A 20,758-nucleotide genomic window follows, 5' to 3' on the forward strand; every position below is an offset into this window, starting at 1 on the left:
AGGAATAGACAAATACAAGCGGCGTTACGAGAATTTCGTAGCATCACTGCTGCGTCATTTCTACCTCTCCCCTGCCGTCTCTAATAGCATATAACATGCTACGCTACGTACGTATCCCCCCCCCCACCCTCGTCCACCACCTTCCCATTCGACCGCTAGCGCATGCGTTGGAGTGGCGTCGCCGCTGACGCACTCTCCTCCTCTACCGGTTCCCCCACCACGTACCTAGCTATTCCCCTCGTGCGATCGGAATTTTCGTAACACTCGAAAATTGTAGCCGCCTCAGTAAAGATTTTTCACTTCAAAAAATAACTGTAATCAATAACACGAAGGGTACTCAGGGGACGTATGGGGTAGGAGTCGCGGGTTCGATCCTTCAACACCATGGCATGGCTCTAATTCAGGAGCACTGAGTTGATGCCCAGATGATTCTGAGCGTACTGTGTGATCTTAAAGGTCCCGTTGCCTCAATGGCCCCTCCTAGTCAGGGGGTTTATCTGTGCTGGTGAGTCGGGATGATAAGTGCGACGCTCCCTGGTGCTTCCAGCGCGGTGTCGCCTCTAAGTGCAAGGCTCTGAACTGGCGCGCAGTCTTCTCGCCGTGCACAGGACAACTATGAAATTTGAGCGGACAAAAATAAGACAAATGTGTAATGCACGTCGCTTAAGTGTTTTAAAGTAATTGTAACGTTTGTTTTTATGCCTAAAAATTACTCTGGAAATACGCCTTTAAGCTATTTTAACTCTTCGAAAATTACAGACTAAAAACTTAATCCGGAAACAAAACTACTTATCCGCCCTCAACGAAGTCTTAAATGCTTTTTGTAAACAGACCCTTCTCGGATCTCTCGAGTGGTTTTCAAATCGTGTGGTTTATTACGAAGCTCTGCGCAACGTGTGTGTGCCCGGGTAGGCGGGGTCCTTAATGCTATATGTCGTGTTTATATTTTCTTTTAACACGGTTAAACTTGCAGACTTCTTGTGTGACCAAACTTCATCAAAATTAAAATTTAAAAAAAATACATAGTGCAAAAGTTTTGCATGATTTGATGGCAAATTTGAAGTTGTAACATTTTTGTGAACTATGGACAAGGATAACCAAATTGAATGAATAACTGGGAATATTTGGATTTAAAGACAATGCTTATGGCCACTGCGTGGTATGTTATGAATTTATTTTAGAAATTTTTTTTTAAATTTTATTCAGCCTTTTAAAATCATAAACATTCTGGGGATTTTAAAAGGCTAGTAAAATCAAATAATTGTTTCCTAAAATAAATTAAACCATATCACATAGTAGCCAGTAACATTGACTTTAAACTTTGAAAGTTCCAGTTGTATATTACATTTCAATCTCCTTATCAATACTGCACAAAAACTAAAAAATAAGAATAATAACTTTTCAAATTTACTATGTGAAAGTCCAGCCACTCAAGAAGTCGGCAAGTTCAACCACGTTGTTTAAATATTCTGTTGATGGTGCAAGTGGTTGACAACCGATACCATGCAAGCTGTTTGTTATCTATGTTTTGCTCATTTTTTCTCGGTGGATAAAAAAATAATGCGTATATTCCCTGATTTTGGTCAATCATTCAACGAAACTCGCGGAGAACATGAGCTGATGAAATAATGGCCTGTATTGGGACATACGCCCTCAAGACTCGGTGCATAGCCGTGCGTTGGAAAACTGTCAATCAAACGATGACGCGAGCGTTTGTTTACGTTCGCTGGCTCTCCAACAGTCAACAGACATGGCGCTTTCGTCGAAATCTTTAAATGTAAATCTCTAACGTGATTGACTTGATGTAAGCTTTTGGACATACGCCATTGCTAAGCACTTTTTCTGTAGAAGAATACTAAAAAAAATATACCCAAAAGACAAAAACACAAATTAAGCAAAACATTGTTGTTGTTAACAGGATATAACCACCACATAATATTCCATTACAGGAATATGGTCAACAAACAAAGAAAAACAAAGAAAAATGGACTAAGAGAACGAAAAAAACCCTACAAATGATGACAGTACAAAAATATTGAACCAAAAAAAAAATTCAGCACAACAGTTAAAGCGGGTATTTTTTTAGTTTTCTTTTACAGAAAAATTGCTTAGCAATGGCGCATGTCCAAAAGCTTACATCAAGTCATGCACTCCCATTGCACAAATCTTTCAAAGATAATATCTAACGTGATTACTAGTCACCAAAGTATTAAAAGCCACTAAATATTGCTCGTTTACTGAACTGAAAATTGAACTTTCTGAAACCGGAATCACAATAGACCGTCGCGTCCGCCCGACATCCTTTGGTCCGTCGCACTTTCGTCCCTCGGCTCCGTGAAGCTAGCCGAGCGAATCACAGCACTTCTTCCTTCCGTCGAAGCAGTTTCCCAAATCAGCGCGGCCAACAACCAAAACTTTTGACGTGACAACGCCTAATAAATCGATGAACGCCGGCTGCACGCACGAGAAAGTGTCCCGTTGCGCACATTGTTCCGTTACGCTGTGTCCCGTACGCTCATTGTTCCGTTACGCTGTGTCCCGTTACGCTCATTGTACGCTTGCGCCGCACCGACAGAAGTGAAAAATTAAAACCTTGTTTATAAATGTGTAATATGAAATAATATCTACGTCAAATGTACGTGAGAAAATTAATCTGATACTAGTATAATTTCAAGTATTTATTCTTTTATTGTTAAAAAAAGTGGCATCTGTCGGCGAGTGCAGTAATAATAGGTTATGTCAGATATTTGATTACACTTTATTTATATGAAAACTTGTTCATAATATTATATTTAAACTTTATAGCTAAACGCCACTTTTAAAATTAATTACCAGTCATCTACATGTGAACTGTTTCGTCGACTGTTTATAAAGTGAAGTGATAAGTTAATGTGGTTTTCATTGCTTATTACAACAATTTCGGCAATAAAGGTTAATTAATCTTGCATTTTAAAAATCTGATTACTAGTATGATTTCAAGTATTTATTCTTTTATTATTAAAATTTAAAAATGATTCAATTTTATTCATAAAAGTATGCAATCATTTCATCAATGTTTTGTTATGACGTTGTCACGTTAAACTATCGTCCGTAAACCGACTTTACAGACAACCAATTTTTTTTCTCTCAAATAGTATTTTTTTCTCCTAGCCTAAGTTAATCTAAGTGTGTGTGTAAGGATCCAGGCTAGAAAGGACCTAAGTGTGTCTCAGGCCAAAGCATATACACTCTACCATGCGGGGTTTTAACTATGCAGAACAAGGCCGCGTGCATCGTGTGCTATTGGGGTTTAATGGCCAGCCATGGCTGCGATTGGCGCCATATCTGACGCCCCTTTAGTTGCCTAGCCTCAAAGCTAACTAAAGTGCCCCAGGTAAAACCTGCATAGACGCAGGGAAAACCCTGGGCCGGGTCATGCGGGGATCAATTAATCATGCATTAAAGCAAGCAAGATAGCTAATGGCAAGAGGGGAAAAAGGTCCAGGTAAGAAGAGTTTTGCGGGGCAGAGGGAATCAACCATGCAGGGGTTGGGCAGCCACAAGATATTTATCTCTTGTTGTTTGCTATTCATGTCATGTTCCCATACGTATTGTATCGGGAATATTCAGCCTCATGATTGGATTGTTCAGACGTGAATTTTAACAGTCGCAAAATAGTTGAACATAACAAAAACAACATCCACTACCACAGGCTTGTATTCTGAGAACAGTTAGTTGACAGGCGCAGTCAACCATAGATATAATTTCAACTGCCCGTCGGTATGAGTTTGCCAAACTTTTGGCGGGCGGAAGGATGGAATTTTTCGGGCCATCTGATTGGCTTCAGGTCATGTGACGGACGGATGGAGGCGACTGGCTATTTATTGTACTTACATCTTAAGGGGCCCGCCTCGTCAGGGGTGTATGTGTGTTAGTGAGGCGGGATGATAAGCGCGACGCTCGCTGGTGCTTCCAGCGCGGTATAGCCTCTAAGCGCAAGGCTCTGAACTGGCGCGCATTCGTCTCGTCGTCACAGGATAACTGTGAAATTTGAGCGGTGACCGTAACATTATGTGGCCGAGAAATGAAGATAAAGGTGTAATGCAAGTACCTTAAGTGCTTTCAAGAATCTGTACTGGTGGTTTTACGCCTAAAAGTTACTCTGAAAACACGCGTTTTAGCCAATTTAACTCTTCTAGAAATACATTTTAAAAACTTAATCCGAAATCAAAAGTACTTTTTCGGTCCTCAGCGAACTCTTAAATGCTATTCGTAAGTAGTTTTGAAATCGCGTTGTTTTTACTGAAGCTCTGCACACCGTATGTGTGCCCAGGTAGGCGGGGCCCTTAAGGGTAGTGAGATTTGATAACCCCAACAATGTGCCAAAAGCATGCGTGGTTTTATTTTGTTGATGTTTCTGTTAGCAAATAAGCCGCCCTTTGTTTGGGCCAAGCAGCCTTCCTGCGTGATCCATCTCATCATTCTTCCGTGGTCAGTTGACCTTCCGGCGGCACTATGGCCGAAGCAGTGGCTCACGTACACTGTAAATGATTTTAGTAAATGGAATTAAAATAACCATGTAAAAAAAACAGATTTTTGTAAATTGGTACACTTACTTAAAAACAACTGTATCACTACAAAATAGTGTTTTGCAGTAACACTGGGTTCAGATTTTTATCCGGCCATTTATGCCTTGTGTTGTCCCAGTACCTCCAATAAATACCTAGTTAAAGTTACTTGTAAACCGTTTCCTGAATAGCTTTCCAGTATCAACTGCGCACATTGGTAAGCATGATACAACAAAATAAAGTCAAATTGTACAATAATCTGTTATCTTTATCATGGTTTTTAAAAAACTATACATGCTTGAATGAAACACCAATAAAAATACACGTAAAATTATGCGACAATTTTCGTAAGAAATTCTCAGTGTTTTCTCGAAAAAAAATCGTATTTGATAAATTCAAAAAAAAAAACTATAGCCACGTGTTGTGGTAAGTTATGTTTCTTGCGGTATGACGAGCTGGTTTCCAGGGGAATAATTTGTCGTGAAAGTCCGCAAACCGCGAGGCGGACACGGTAACAGCTGGAGGAACATCGCCAGTTGACGTCACAGAACTCGTGCACAGGGTGTCCACAAGGAAAAAAATATTTCGTACCAACTTAGGCGAGAAAAAAGTACTACATTTGAAAAAAAAGTACTAAATTATAATTTGTTATGGTTTTAACAATTTAGGAAGTTAACATGGCATTGCAATGCTCGAACTTAAATATCACACCACACACACACATACATTTCATATTTTTTTAAAAATAATTACGCTTAATAATAAAACATATTGGAGTTACTGTAATATTATTATATTAAAGAAAACAGTACTAGATATGAACGTAAATGTACTTGACCACTTGTAACCCTTCTTCCTCCTTAATTGGAAGAGGGGTTGCGTCCCCGACTCACTCTGGGCGCGAAGGGAAAAAATAAATATTAAAACCAGGCATAAAAAGCTAAACAATATAAATTCCCCACACCACTGCCCAGGGGTCAGGCCAAAAAATTTAAAGGATATAATAGCAGAGTAACCATTAAACAAACAAGAGGCAAGACTTTGGACGTATGTTATTAAAAAATAGAAATTTGCAAAAATAATTTTTACTATACATAACCATACAAGCTTAGTTACAAAAGCTGACGTTAATAATGGCAGCATCTTATCCCCATTTGCGATACTAACAATAACCTTTAAAAAATCGTAAAAATATAAATACTGATAACAACAAGTATAAAAAATATATAAGGGCGTGAGGCGTGGCCACTATAAAATATCAAAATTTACTGACTGCCCTAATACCAAAAATCAAACAAGACAATCAATACAAATATATAAAAAATCTACAAAAATAATACTGAAGTACAAACAAATTATTTAAATAAAGTTCTTAAACTCTCAATCAACGGTTTAGTCTTTCTTCAGATGTTCGTTGCTAAAGACTTGCCAAAAAAACAAAGTTAATATCCTAGGCGTGCGCTGGCTTCCTGACCTTCCTCACCAACTCCAGAGTCTAATGCCACGCCGGGCCATAGGTACGAATTCACAAAGGCGTGAACGATGACCAAAAAAAAATTATCTTATTTTTAAGGGAAATGTAGCAAAAACTCTTCACGTAACATAACCATGTTACCACAGAAGTATTTATCATCAGCTTCAAACAAAGTCTTACTTCTTTATTAACTTGCCAATGATTTTATAAAAACGTAGAATGGCCGCACCAGCCAACATCAGGCTGCGCATGTAGTCCAATACCGATCGCATACATTTAATAATACTGCACAAGCTGATATATTAGCTAAATGCAACTTTAAGTATGCCAATTCCGAAGACAAAGTCTCAAAAACAAATTGCAAAATGTTCGTTTCTTCCAAACTTATACTTTTATTACAACTACAGGCAAACGGGCGACCTTTTTTAAAAAATCCCACACTGGAACAACGTGTGAAACAAATGGGCCTCTTCACCAAACTGGCTAATAAAAGTTCCGTCCAAATAAAATTTAGTATGGGAAAATACACAGTTCACTAGGTTTGCCAAAAACCAGTGCAGCACCACGAGGGTAAAAATCAAAATTGCGGCCTCTCTTTACCTTGATAAGTTCAGTATCACAGGGCAAACCATTGCCCTGTCACCCAGCGTGGAGCCTCCACCCCCATACTCTTCGCCGCCCGGCACACCAGTCTCGCCGTCACATGGCTCTGTCCTCGACGGTCGCTCGGCACAAACTCCCACCTGGCCCCAGCTGATTTTTCTTTCCGGCAAGCCGAATGTCCGACGTCATCAGCCAACCGCCGGGCGCTCGCCAAGTGGTATTTACGTGAAACACAATCGATGTTCTTAAACTCATAATCGATAGCTACCAAACGTCGTATACCTAATTAAAAGAAACAAATATAATTAAAACAATTTACAGATAAATTAACATTAATTAAAAAAGGCGTAAAAATACGTGAAATAAAAAACCATATAAAACTAGAGACCAGCAACAAAAATAAATTACAAGTAAAAATGTGGCCCTGCCGGCCACAACCTCCGCCTTGAACAAAAAAAAAAATTAAACAGCAACCTTAAATAACTAAAACGTCAAAACAAAAACCCTGGACTTGGAGAAAAGTATTCACAAAAACTTCTTATCCAACAAACCAGCCCAAACTCAAACAAACAAACCAGCAACAAGGAATACTTGCCTCCAAAGCCCCAGCCAAAATTTCAACGCTCAAAAAAAAACAAGAGAAGGATTTTCCAACAAGTAACGGAAAAGACAAACTAAACTCACAAACCGAACAAACGGGATCTAAGTATGCCAAAACAAACAAACAAGCTCCCAAGTCAAATCCGAAACGTATTAGACAAAACCTTCTCTCTCAAAATAATCAATAACTAAAGGTTGCAAACTAAAGCTAAGAACTATAAAAACTATAACCTCACAGGAAAAAAATCAAAACCATCACTGGAAATCTAAAAGACCACTAAAATTCCTGGTGCTGATCCTGCTCCCGCAGCTTTCAAATTAGCGTAAACCTGTTCTTTGGGAAGTTTATAAATCCAAGAAACTGCCATTATTAAAAAAATCAAAAAAGTCAGCAAAATCGCAAAAGTCCAAAGTCTCTGCCAAGCAGAGTGGCGCAGGTTGTAACCCTTCTTCCTCCTTAATTGGAAGAGGGGTTGCGTCCCCGACTCACTCTGGGCGCGAAGGGAAAAAATAAATATTAAAACCAGGCATAAAAAGCTAAACAATATAAATTCCCCACACCACTGCCCAGGGGTCAGGCCAAAAAATTTAAAGGATATAATAGCAGAGTAACCATTAAACAAACAAGAGGCAAGACTTTGGACGTATGTTATTAAAAAATAGAAATTTGCAAAAATAATTTTTACTATACATAACCATACAAGCTTAGTTACAAAAGCTGACGTTAATAATGGCAGCATCTTATCCCCATTTGCGATACTAACAATAACCTTTAAAAAATCGTAAAAATATAAATACTGATAACAACAAGTATAAAAATATATAAGGGCGTGAGGCGTGGCCACTATAAAATATCAAAATTTACTGACTGCCCTAATACCAAAAATCAAACAAGACAATCAATACAAATATATAAAAAATCTACAAAAATAATACTGAAGTACAAACAAATTATTTAAATAAAGTTCTTAAACTCTCAATCAACGGTTTAGTCTTTCTTCAGATGTTCGTTGCTAAAGACTTGCCAAAAAAACAAAGTTAATATCCTAGGCGTGCGCTGGCTTCCTGACCTTCCTCACCAACTCCAGAGTCTAATGCCACGCCGGGCCATAGGTACGAATTCACAAAGGCGTGAACGATGACCAAAAAAAAATTATCTTATTTTTAAGGGAAATGTAGCAAAAACTCTTCACGTAACATAACCATGTTACCACAGAAGTATTTATCATCAGCTTCAAACAAAGTCTTACTTCTTTATTAACTTGCCAATGATTTTATAAAAACGTAGAATGGCCGCACCAGCCAACATCAGGCTGCGCATGTAGTCCAATACCGATCGCATACATTTAATAATACTGCACAAGCTGATATATTAGCTAAATGCAACTTTAAGTATGCCAATTCCGAAGACAAAGTCTCAAAAACAAATTGCAAAATGTTCGTTTCTTCCAAACTTATACTTTTATTACAACTACAGGCAAACGGGCGACCTTTTTTAAAAAATCCCACACTGGAACAACGTGTGAAACAAATGGGCCTCTTCACCAAACTGGCTAATAAAAGTTCCGTCCAAATAAAATTTAGTATGGGAAAATACACAGTTCACTAGGTTTGCCAAAAACCAGTGCAGCACCACGAGGGTAAAAATCAAAATTGCGGCCTCTCTTTACCTTGATAAGTTCAGTATCACAGGGCAAACCATTGCCCTGTCACCCAGCGTGGAGCCTCCACCCCCATACTCTTCGCCGCCCGGCACACCAGTCTCGCCGTCACATGGCTCTGTCCTCGACGGTCGCTCGGCACAAACTCCCACCTGGCCCCAGCTGATTTTTCTTTCCGGCAAGCCGAATGTCCGACGTCATCAGCCAACCGCCGGGCGCTCGCCAAGTGGTATTTACGTGAAACACAATCGATGTTCTTAAACTCATAATCGATAGCTACCAAACGTCGTATACCTAATTAAAAGAAACAAATATAATTAAAACAATTTACAGATAAATTAACATTAATTAAAAAAGGCGTAAAAATACGTGAAATAAAAAACCATATAAAACTAGAGACCAGCAACAAAAATAAATTACAAGTAAAAATGTGGCCCTGCCGGCCACACACTAAAAAACTTATAAAAGTGCTAGATCTGGTACGAAAGTACTAACTGTGAACACCCGGCTCGTGCATCGTCGGGTCCACTCGGAGGTCGTCCGAGGCGCCTGGAAGACGTCCCCCGCGGAGCGTGAGCGTGAGCGTGAACACTGAGCGTGAGCGTGCATTTCGCACGGCGGGGGGTGTCCGCGCTCCGTCGCCCAGGAGACGCCCGCCCGCTCTGAGACGTCTCCCCGTGTCTCCCCGTGCCGTGTCGGCTACGTCCCAGTGGTTTTTAATGCCGCGAGAAACACACTGCATCTTTGTACAACACATGGCTGCGGTTACTAACGCACGTAGGAAATAACTCTCATCGAGATAATACTGAGTATTTCTTACGGGACTTGACCCATCTTATCTTAATATATATAAATCCAGTGTCCTGATGTTTGTTTCCAGTGAACTCTTCACCAAGTCAACCGATTTCGATGAAAATTGGCATTTAGCCTATGTGTAATTTTTTCCAACTTAAGAGATATGATAGTTTTTATTTCGATTAATGGTCTTAATAATTTATAATTAATAATAAACTGATTATCTATGTTGATTGGTGTTTAAGCCCGGGAAACAGTGGGTACTTCGTCTCCATGACAACGTTGCGTGCTCGAGAGTCGGGAAACCATCGGTGCTATTCGTTTTTTCTTCGGTACATTACAAAGCATTGTATTAAGTTTTTGTCAAAATTAATTAATTTTCATTTTATTTCATTTATTATAACTGTAAATAAGAGATTTGGTCTCATTCCCCCCCCTCCCCCCCCCCCAATTAACACAACCGTGCGAATCCGGGTCGGGCAGATAGTAATTTTATATTTTGACTGATGTTTCATTCAAGCTTATATATATATATATATATATATATATATATATATATATATATATATATATATATATATTTTAAACCGTAGAATTATAATCGAATTTTTCAGTAATTGGATTTAATTTTATTGTGCTTATTAATGTGCGCATTAAATACGGGAAAGTTATTCAGGTAAACGGTTTACAAATTACTTCAACTATTGAAGGTATCGGGACAACAAAAAGCATAAATGCCTGGTTAAGAATACGAACCCAGTATTACTAATGTGAACACTAATTTGTAGTGGTACAGTTCCTTTCGTGTAAATGTTCAAATTTACAAGTATCTGGATTTTACATGAATAATAATGTTCCATTTACAAAAAAAAATACAGTATTATAAATGAAGAGTGTTTGCGCTGGACCAATTAAAAAAATATATATGTATTTCCCTTTTGTACACCTACATAATTCCAGATGAACATGGGCTTTGTTTAATTTAAGTAAACGTATGGTTCCATTATAACAAGATTTTGACTAAATACGTATAAAAAACGAGCAAATTGTTATTTTTTCCCCCTTGGTTTACGCCTTGTGAACGGTTACAGATACATCTTTGTAAGTTTCCATTGAGACATAAATGTATACAGTTCTAAGTGCATGAAGATGCTTTGCAACGAAATGGGAAATTTAAATAGCCAACGATCACCATAGATAGCTCTGGTGGAAATCTTCATCTACTCATTCGAAGCCAGGTAACACAGCTATCATTAGTTGGAAATATAATATGTTTGTTCTTATTTGACAAATGTTAATCTAGGTAGTGGTAATTCCATAATAAAACTTACAAAAAAGTCAGAATCCACTTATATAGTTCATTCAATTCCAAATCAAGGTTGTTAGTCGCTCTTGAAGATGCTGCAACGAGGCATGCCGGAACGTCGGAACACCAGGCAATGGCCTCGACAGATAAGCCAAGAAGATATTTAGCAAATAAGGTAGTTATTCTAACCATTAGTATAATACGTTTGGGTATTTACTTTTGTTACTTAATCATATTACACTAACAAATATTTAATTATGATTCGTAATGAAACAAAAAATTGTGTCAATATTTGGCTTAATAATATAACTGATGAGATTTCGTTAATATTTAAGTAAGGTGTAATGTACTGTTGGTAGTTATGTATGTTTACATTAGTCAAAATACCACACGTAGATTAAAGTGAATTGATCATTCACACACAAGTATGCTTTTGTTAGTGGTAAATTTCATGTTTAATTTAGTGAATTATTGCAGTCAAGTCTAAAAAAAGAGGGAAAAAAAATTATTATTATATTATTATTTCAGCGATGACGCCGTGTTTTACACCAGTTTCGCTCAATTCGCACGGCCCGGTATACTGTTGTTTCAGCCGTCTCGGTTTGCATAATGTAGAATGGGCTGTCAACGGCACTGTTATGAAACCATGATATTCTCATAGAAGTATAGAACGTCCCAAATTTAACGCAAATATAAATTTTTGATTAAAAAAACATATGTTTTTAATAAGAAATTGTAATTTTTTTTATTGATTCATAAAGTATACAGTATATAGAATAGCATAATTCACGCAAGAAATAACTGTGATAGAAAACACAGGTTTTTAAATTTAAAAATTTTAAATGCACAAATGGCGCACAGATAAAATCATGCGTGAATTTTGGGACATACTATATTTTGTAAATGTTATTTATTTTTATGTCATTTTTTATATTATTTTCGTTGTTATTCTTCTTGGATCTGAATTTTTTTTGTAAGTACTATTTTTAAGCGAATATTTTCTCGTTTTCTTCATCACATGTCACATACTGTACCGAAAAACACTAAATTAAAATTGTTTTAAAAAATGTAATATTAATTCATGTTGTCTAGCCCTCATATAAGTTTCGAAAATATCAGGCCATTCAAAAAGGTGAAGTTGGCCATCATTGTTTTACAATATAATTCGTTATTTATATATTGGTCTTATTTTTACAAGTGACGAAGTTCAGGCGAGGACACAGCCGTGTCTTACACTTAACCACAGAATTAAAACAATATTACTTTTACAAATAAAAATTAACTTTAAACAGAAAAGAATAAAAAAATTGATAACTTTAGAAATAAAGACTTAACTATGAAAAGAACTCACACTTACACTACGGAATAAAAATGTATAATTAATTATTTTTTCAACATCAGTTTTTAAGAGAAAAAGTACACAATATAAATATAAATTTAAAAAAAAAATAGCTAAACCAGAAGAAAGTTTATAATTTACAACAAAAATAAGACAGTATTGCTTTAACAACTAAAAAATATTCATTATTTAACCATACATATTAATCTAATTAACTTATCTCATAGAATGTATAGGCCAACCATACACACACATTCTCATACCTGAAGGTGCGTAAAATAAAAAATAAAAAAGGGACCACAATCACTACCCATTTCAAGTTACGATATTTTTTTTTATTTTTTTTTTTTTAATTTTCAAAACAGACCTTCTGTAAGCTGAGTGTGACATTTGTTGTCTTACTGGCTCTTCGAGCGCATTGCAACTGCGCAATGCAGCCACAGGGAATGACTCGGTAACATGCGCTGGAGCGATTCAGGGGAATCAACGTCATCCACGCAAGAAGGCCGGTATGAATGTGAGTAGTCATATTTTGATATTTTCAAAGCCGCGTATTTGATACCAATTTCAATGCAGTGGTGCATGTTTTACTATGCACTTGAAAAAAAAACACTAATTTTTTTCTCGTTTAGTGAAAGGAGTCGCGGTAGGATGGCGGACAGCGCTTCTGCGACGGGAAAAAACAAAACAAATACTTTCTCCCGGCCTCTAGCATTCTTGGCCTCATGCTAACGAGGCCTGCTCTTTGTTTACAGGTGGCTAGAAAGCGATAGCTCATGAAATGCCCTGGTTAGGTTTTTTAAAGCCTCCTAGGTTTAATATATATATTTAAATGAAATTATTCATTTTAAGAAGATTAACGGATATTATTGTTGGCAAAACAGTTCACAATTATACTGACAAATTTGGACGTCGTTTGACTAAATGGATTTTGATTTATGGCGAGTTGAGTTTGACAGATTTTTTTGATGCGCGTGAGCATTTACTACTGCACGCGCTAGCAACTGACGATCAAAAATAGCGGACGCGCATACACACTCCTTGCGCCTTACGCATCCCAGCTACGTCACAGGACGAGATCGCTCCCCCCCCCCCCCCTCCTGTTTGGCTCTTCATAACAGCCCAACCTTTGAATATATTGTCACGTGCACCTAGCCGGTGCCACCGCCATTTCTGTCACGTCTCACTTTCAGAGGGGGGAGAGAATCGTAGCTCTTTACATAGAAACAACTCGCTTGGCATCAACTAGTCTTAACTTCATAAAATACTTTACTGTACCTAGGATCATAGGTTCGTCATCCCGTACAGGATGTCTGGTGAGAGCTGAACTAAGGAGATTTTGCAAAATAACATAATACTTAATTAAAATTATTTTATTCTTAAAGTCAAATACTCAACATCATTTTAAAGAACATTTAAATAGCAGGATTACAATTTAAAACAATAATCTCTTTACTTCCTTAACGATTGAACGACCTTACAAGAGAGAGAATGAGAGAACTTCACTAAACACTTCCCTAGTCCTTCCGAATACCTCAAATCATAATTAATACTTAAAATTAAAACAAAGATAAGTCCATACTCACATTTTCCGAAAAGCCTTTCTTGATCGATTACTTTAAAAAAATAACGTAGGGGCCTCTCCTGCCCTTGAAATCCCGAACGAACATTACATTTTAAAAACTATGACGCGTGACCCCTGACGAGGGCCATAGCCTCCGCCCGAAAGCTTGAAGATGACTACATTATGACCTAACTTAAATTAAACGACTCGTGGCCTCTGGCGTCGGCCATAGCTTCCGCCCGAAAGCTTGAATTCCTACATCACGAACGAACTAACAACTCGTGACCACAGGTGAGACGCATAGCCTCCGCCTGAGTGAGCCTGAATTCCTACATCACGAACGAACTAACAACTCGTGACCACAGGTGAGACGCATAGCCTCCGCCTGAGTGAGCCTGAATTCCTACATCACGAACGAACTAACAACTCGTGACCACAGGTGAGACGCATAGCCTCCGCCTGAGTGAGCCCCGAGTCACCAATCACTTGCGCTTAAATTCGCGCGCCCTGCCGCGCCTAGCATAACAAAAGCTCGTTATTGAAGTCAAATTTACTAAACAACTAACTAGAACATCTGGGAAGACTACCCCCCCTCTACCCCGATGTGCAGGCCACACCGCGCGGCTTGTTACGACAGCGCGCCCCAGTAACTGCGGCCCGTGGCTGCGCCAGCGCGCGGCCAAACAAACAAACAAAATTCTGCAAGCCCGCAGCGCGCCGCGCCGGCCCCGTGCCCCAATTACATGGTCACGCCACTTGCGCTGACGAGTGAACAGAGCAGCCAGCCCAGAGTCCCGTCAGTAAAGTCCCTAAATTTGATTTCAACAACCCTGCAAAATTTCAACCCGCGACATAACCCTCCCCTCACAGAGCTCGAGCCCCATCGAGCTACCTCAAAATTACAAATTGTCTTTTTCCATTAAACCATAACTATAAATTCCTCATTTCACAAAAATAATAATTTTCTTAGTTCCTTGCTGTCTGAACATACATCTAGATTCTGCATAAGATTTATTTTAAAACAACAAGTATTCATAAAATTAAATGTAAAACTTTTATCTGGTTTGTTCTCACAGGAACCTTCAGAGGCTCGAGTTCTCAATTCTAAAAAAATTGTTCTGTTAGTGAAGCTCTCTTTACAAATTAAATTACTGTTCTTAGTTTCTCAGTATTCGTTAAACAATGTGCAAATTCTTGATAATTATTATTATTTTTTTTTTTCGGTTTCCGTTTATTACCATACTTCTTTCGTTCTTCAAAAAAAATTAAGTGTCCTTACAGTGTTTCAATTAATTAAACTCTTATCTCGTGAAGGTTGGTGCAACTCCTCGAAGTCAGTGTTGTCGAGAAGAGTAGCTCCCTGGGCTGGCCATCAGCAAACACCACTCAACTCCAACAGCTACTGGACTGGCTTCCAGGGCAGCTCACAACTTCTCCCCACATCTGCTTCGGAGTTGTGCCATCCTCATCACGAACAGATTACAATTCTGAAACATCATCAACAGGCATTACCATCACGCCTGACAAATACAAAACTAACTACTAAACTGCAATCGATGGGCAAGGATACAAACACACAAAAAAATAAAATTAATTAATTCAACTGCTAACATAAAGTATCCCACCCTTAGCATAATCTAATCAGGCAAATAATTTGATAGGAAAAACTTAAGGAAGGGAAACATGACCTCCAATGATTTTCCCTAACTCTTGAGTCTTGATCTTCTCTATACAGCAAATAGTCCCCACGAAGTAACTGGGTTGAAGGTCAGTTCACATGACCCACCCATAACCTCTTCTACTCTTCTTTTCTTCTGGGGGCAACCACAATGCCCACCAATCTCTCTCCATGGTGCCGAACCAGCTATCCCATGAGAGTAAACAACGTAGTCAATAGAAGCGCAGAGGGGAAACACCAATCTCTGGCTTGTCGAGTCATAAAACTGCTTTATCTTCTTCTTCTTCTGAGTAAAAATATCTGACTAACCTTGCTTCTATTCTTCCAAACAGTAAAAGTTCATCAGGTATCTTCATGAAAGAAACATTCTAACTAATAATTCTTCATTTTTCTTCTTCTTTATTTCTGTTAGTTGTAATAGAAGGCCATGTTAGGGAGGTTATAGGGAAAAAGAGTGGCCAATTCCCACCCCATCACCCACCTAGATCATGACTAATTAACTTTTAAACTTTCTATTTCAAACAAATAAAAAAAAACATTTTTTTTTATTCAAACTTTTAAACTATAATTACTTTTACTTCATAACCTCAAAAGCTAATCAATAATTCTAAATGAAATTGTGATTTACTGCATCCTTGTTCCATCCGATCTGTTTGTTTATAACCTTTCTTGTAAAGTATAAAATTTTCAAACATTACTAATTCAAAAAAAAATTAAATTCTGGTGTCCTTTGAGTTACAATTAACTTTACTATTTCTTAGCTTGAAATAATTTAAGTTTTCAGAACTATTTCATTGTCTAATTCACAACACTTAAAAATCAACTCAAAACAACAAATCATCAAAATCAATAAGATCATCTGACCTACCTATCAGTACTGTGAACTTGAACTGTTCGTACACATTTATAATAAGCTATTGTATTTAAATTCCAACCTAAATAAGGTTTTAAAAAAAACTACTAATCCCTCTGTAAATTAAGAAAATTAACTTTAAAAATTAAACTTAAGGTATTAGTTCTTTTTGACAGCTACCACAACTCACTAGTTCCATTACATTACTATAACCTAAAAAGTTCTGTAAATAATGTTTATAACAAAAAAAAACTCCAGTTACTGTCTTCCATAAAAAAAAATAAAACTTTACATGACCTTATTAATCTCCACTTGTAAGTCCATGGCTGCCAGCTTTCTCTTCTCTTGAATCTTCAGTCTTGGCTCTTGTTTCAGTGATCTTGTATCTTGTCTCTCGAACTCTTGTCATCTTGTAAACTGGACTGCTGCTCAGCTCATCTTAAGGAATCTGTAACAGTTTCAAAAATACATGTTAATTTAAATTACATAATTCCTGTTCTTTGGTCCTAAAAAAAACAATTGTATTATTAGTACACATTACCCTGAAACAACATTATTATTCATTGTTTATTACTTAAAAAAAATGCTTTACCATAAAATCCTTTTTTGTTCTTTTCATTAGGCCTATTTATTTTCCTTCTTCTTAATTAAATTCTGCTTCAAATGTTAATCCTAACTTAAGACCTACCATCTATTTATTATTCATTACCTACATTATTTATGTTACCCTAAAATTCCCATAAGTTTCTAATACTTCCTATCAAAGACATTCTCTCTAAAAAAAATTTACTTGTGACTCTTAACTTAACAAACTTAAAAAAAACTTTTACACTAGACTTAACTTATTATTCATTCTTAGTTACTAAATTTCTATATGTAAACTTTAGTACTTACAAACAAAAACTGCCTATTTCTCTCTACCTCTTAATCTCTTTCAATTATTACAATAATAATGTTACCTTGTATCTTTAAACTTTCTTCTTTTCAATTAAATTAGACATCTCATAACAATAAAAATTCTGCCTATACTCTTCTTATGGGTGTACAAACCAACAACAAAATTTCAAATTCTCAAGTTTCCTTATATTTAAATTATGCAATGCACATAACCTCTGTGGTGCCTGTACCCTTTTAGGCCTACCACCTTCTCCTCTCACAGCATGACAACTCTTATTCCTCGGGGTCTGTATTCACTGTTCCAAATCAAATATCTCAAATAAATTAAAAACAAATTTATTATTTTAAGAAAACAAAAATTTACATTGAATTTACTATGGAGCCTGGAAATCTTAATGTCTCACAGCAGCTAACATGACTAAATCCCATGGAACCCCAGGTTTACATAACCTGTGCCCAAAAATTTAAGCATACCAGGCTTTCTCTGCACTGGTTTTACAGCATCACACACTATTTAGGGCCCCTGATCTGCCATCAGTCCCAAGGAGTTTTCCCACAACCCCTCTCTACACAAGCGCCTACCGCATTCCTCTCAATTGGCTATCGGTTTTACGGCATTCTTTTGGGATCCGACCATCAAGTTAGGGCTAATCGAACACTAAACCTCCATACTTCCAAACTAATGTAAATCAATTAAATTTTCTCTGTAAATTCTAAAAATCAAAAAAAATTATTCCAACATGCCAAAGAAACTTCCAAAAAAAAATTCATAATCTTATCTTCAAACCATTAAAATAAAAATAAATAGATTACTCTGTTTTCTCCTTAATAACTGTAAACTATCAACAAATATCATGTCGTAAATTTTAACTATGCTTACTGACTCTTAATCAAAAAATCTCATTTGTCCTAATTAATAAACAACCGATTTCCTTAAAATCTCACTGTATCTCTCAAACTCCACTGGCTGAATATCTCAATAAATTCAAAAACAAGTATCTAAACTCTTAAAGAAACTCCTCCCCAATTATTCAAATTACTTCACCTTATTTTATTTCATTACTTAAAACACCTTACTCAAAAAATTAATTAATTATCTAGCTATCTTCCATTATTATTTATTTACCGAACAAAACTTTCTCCTAAATTAATTTAGTAAAATTCAATTTCACATTAGGCAAGTACACTAACTCTCTACAGCAATGTTTCTCATTTCCCTCCTTCCTAACTGAATCCAATCTTACTTAACCTCCAGGGAATTTACCTCACAAAATAACCAAAAATTTCACTGTAGTGCCTATCTGCTATAGGCCCACTACACAGCAAGGGATTCTAACCCCACCAACAAACTTCATTGAAATGGTACCCTATCCCATACAGGATAGCCACTTCGGTACTACCATGGGGAACTCCTGCCCCAAACTACTCACAACTCTCAGGATTCTCCTGACCCTTAATTCACGTAGCCAGCCCATCTCCTATGGTCTGCGCTACAATTCCCTTTCTTCCCAGGGACACAACGCCTCACCTTAGGGTCCCTCGCCCTAATGAAAACATTAATTTTGTCTCTCTGTTCTTTTGGAGTAAATTCCCTCTACACACAAAATCTAGCCTTCCCAGTTTTCTCAATGCTTATCGATTTTATAGTGTACCTCCTTAATAATGTTTACAAATCCCAAAAAAATATTTTTAAAACCGAGGTAGAATTTAACTAACAAAAACATAAACAACTTACAACGAAACACTTCTAGCCTATACATCATACACTTCTTAAATTAAATTACTTACATACTGAAAGTTCCTCTTCTCCTAAAACACACTTAAATTTAAATGTATTTAACCAATAGTCTATTTTCTTATCGCTAAGTTACCGTACAGCTGATCAAAACAAGGTCACGGCCTGTCCACGTCTCCGTATGAGCCCGTGACGTCACCGAATTCCATCAGGTGCGCCAACCCTCGCTTGCGGTTCCTCCGTTCTCCGCTAGGTCTCAGCACCTCCCCGTCACGTGTTCATTCTGCCACGTCCACTGACGTGTCGTTCTGAAACAACTCTCAACATTTTTCTAATTAAAACAAAACATCACTATAAATTCTATAACTCTCTTTTACATAAACTCTCGTTTTCTCTTTAATTCCTTTCTAACGTTTATCCTTCCCTCGACTGATTTAATTCGTACGTCTCGTCTCCTACGCGCACGACAACTAAACAAACTTCTCTTGAAAATAATTCCTATTTACGACAAAAAACTTTATTTTAAATTATAATTCTCTTAACCTACAATCTTAAAATGAACTTCAATTAAATTAAACCACTTGCATTATCTCTAATAAGCATTTAACTTATAACGTATTCTCCTCACGTAATAATCCCCGATATAAATCTACAATAAATTCAACGACTTAAAACAACTTATCACTATAAACTTTATCCTTACAAGTATCCTCAAATAAACATCTGTTACGTCAAAAAAAAATCTCAAAGACTTCCTCCACTATAGACTAAAATTCCGTAATCCTCTCCTCAAGTAAACTCTTAATAACCTGCTATCAGAAGCTGAAACTAACTTAATAATAAACATAAAAATCTACCTCTCTCTCTCCAGAAATAGAACCTACCCGGCGCCTCCACCATTTCTGTCACGTGCACCTAGCCGGTGCCACCGCCATTTCTGTCACGTCTCACTTTCAGAGGGGGGAGAGAATCGTAGCTCTTTACATAGAAACAACTCGCTTGGCATCAACTAGTCTTAACTTCATAAAATACTTTACTGTACCTAGGATCATAGGTTCGTCATCCCGTACAGGATGTCTGGTGAGAGCTGAACTAAGGAGATTTTGCAAAATAACATAATACTTAATTAAAATTATTTTATTCTTAAAGTCAAATACTCAACATCATTTTAAAGAACATTTAAATAGCAGGATTACAATTTAAAACAATAATCTCTTTACTTCCTTAACGATTGAACGACCTTACAAGAGAGAGAATGAGAGAACTTCACTAAACACTTCCCTAGTCCTTCCGAATACCTCAAATCATAATTAATACTTAAAATTAAAACAAAGATAAGTCCATACTCACATTTTCCGAAAAGCCTTTCTTGATCGATTACTTTAAAAAAATAACGTAGGGGCCTCTCCTGCCCTTGAAATCCCGAACGAACATTACATTTTAAAAACTATGACGCGTGACCCCTGACGAGGGCCATAGCCTCCGCCCGAAAGCTTGAAGATGACTACATTATGACCTAACTTAAATTAAACGACTCGTGGCCTCTGGCGTCGGCCATAGCTTCCGCCCGAAAGCTTGAATTCCTACATCACGAACGAACTAACAACTCGTGACCACAGGTGAGACGCATAGCCTCCGCCTGAGTGAGCCTGAATTCCTACATCACGAACGAACTAACAACTCGTGACCACAGGTGAGACGCATAG

This window comes from Bacillus rossius, chromosome 1, assembly GCF_032445375.1.
Source record: "Bacillus rossius redtenbacheri isolate Brsri chromosome 1, Brsri_v3, whole genome shotgun sequence".
NCBI classification, from domain to species: Eukaryota; Metazoa; Arthropoda; class Insecta; order Phasmatodea; family Bacillidae; genus Bacillus; species Bacillus rossius.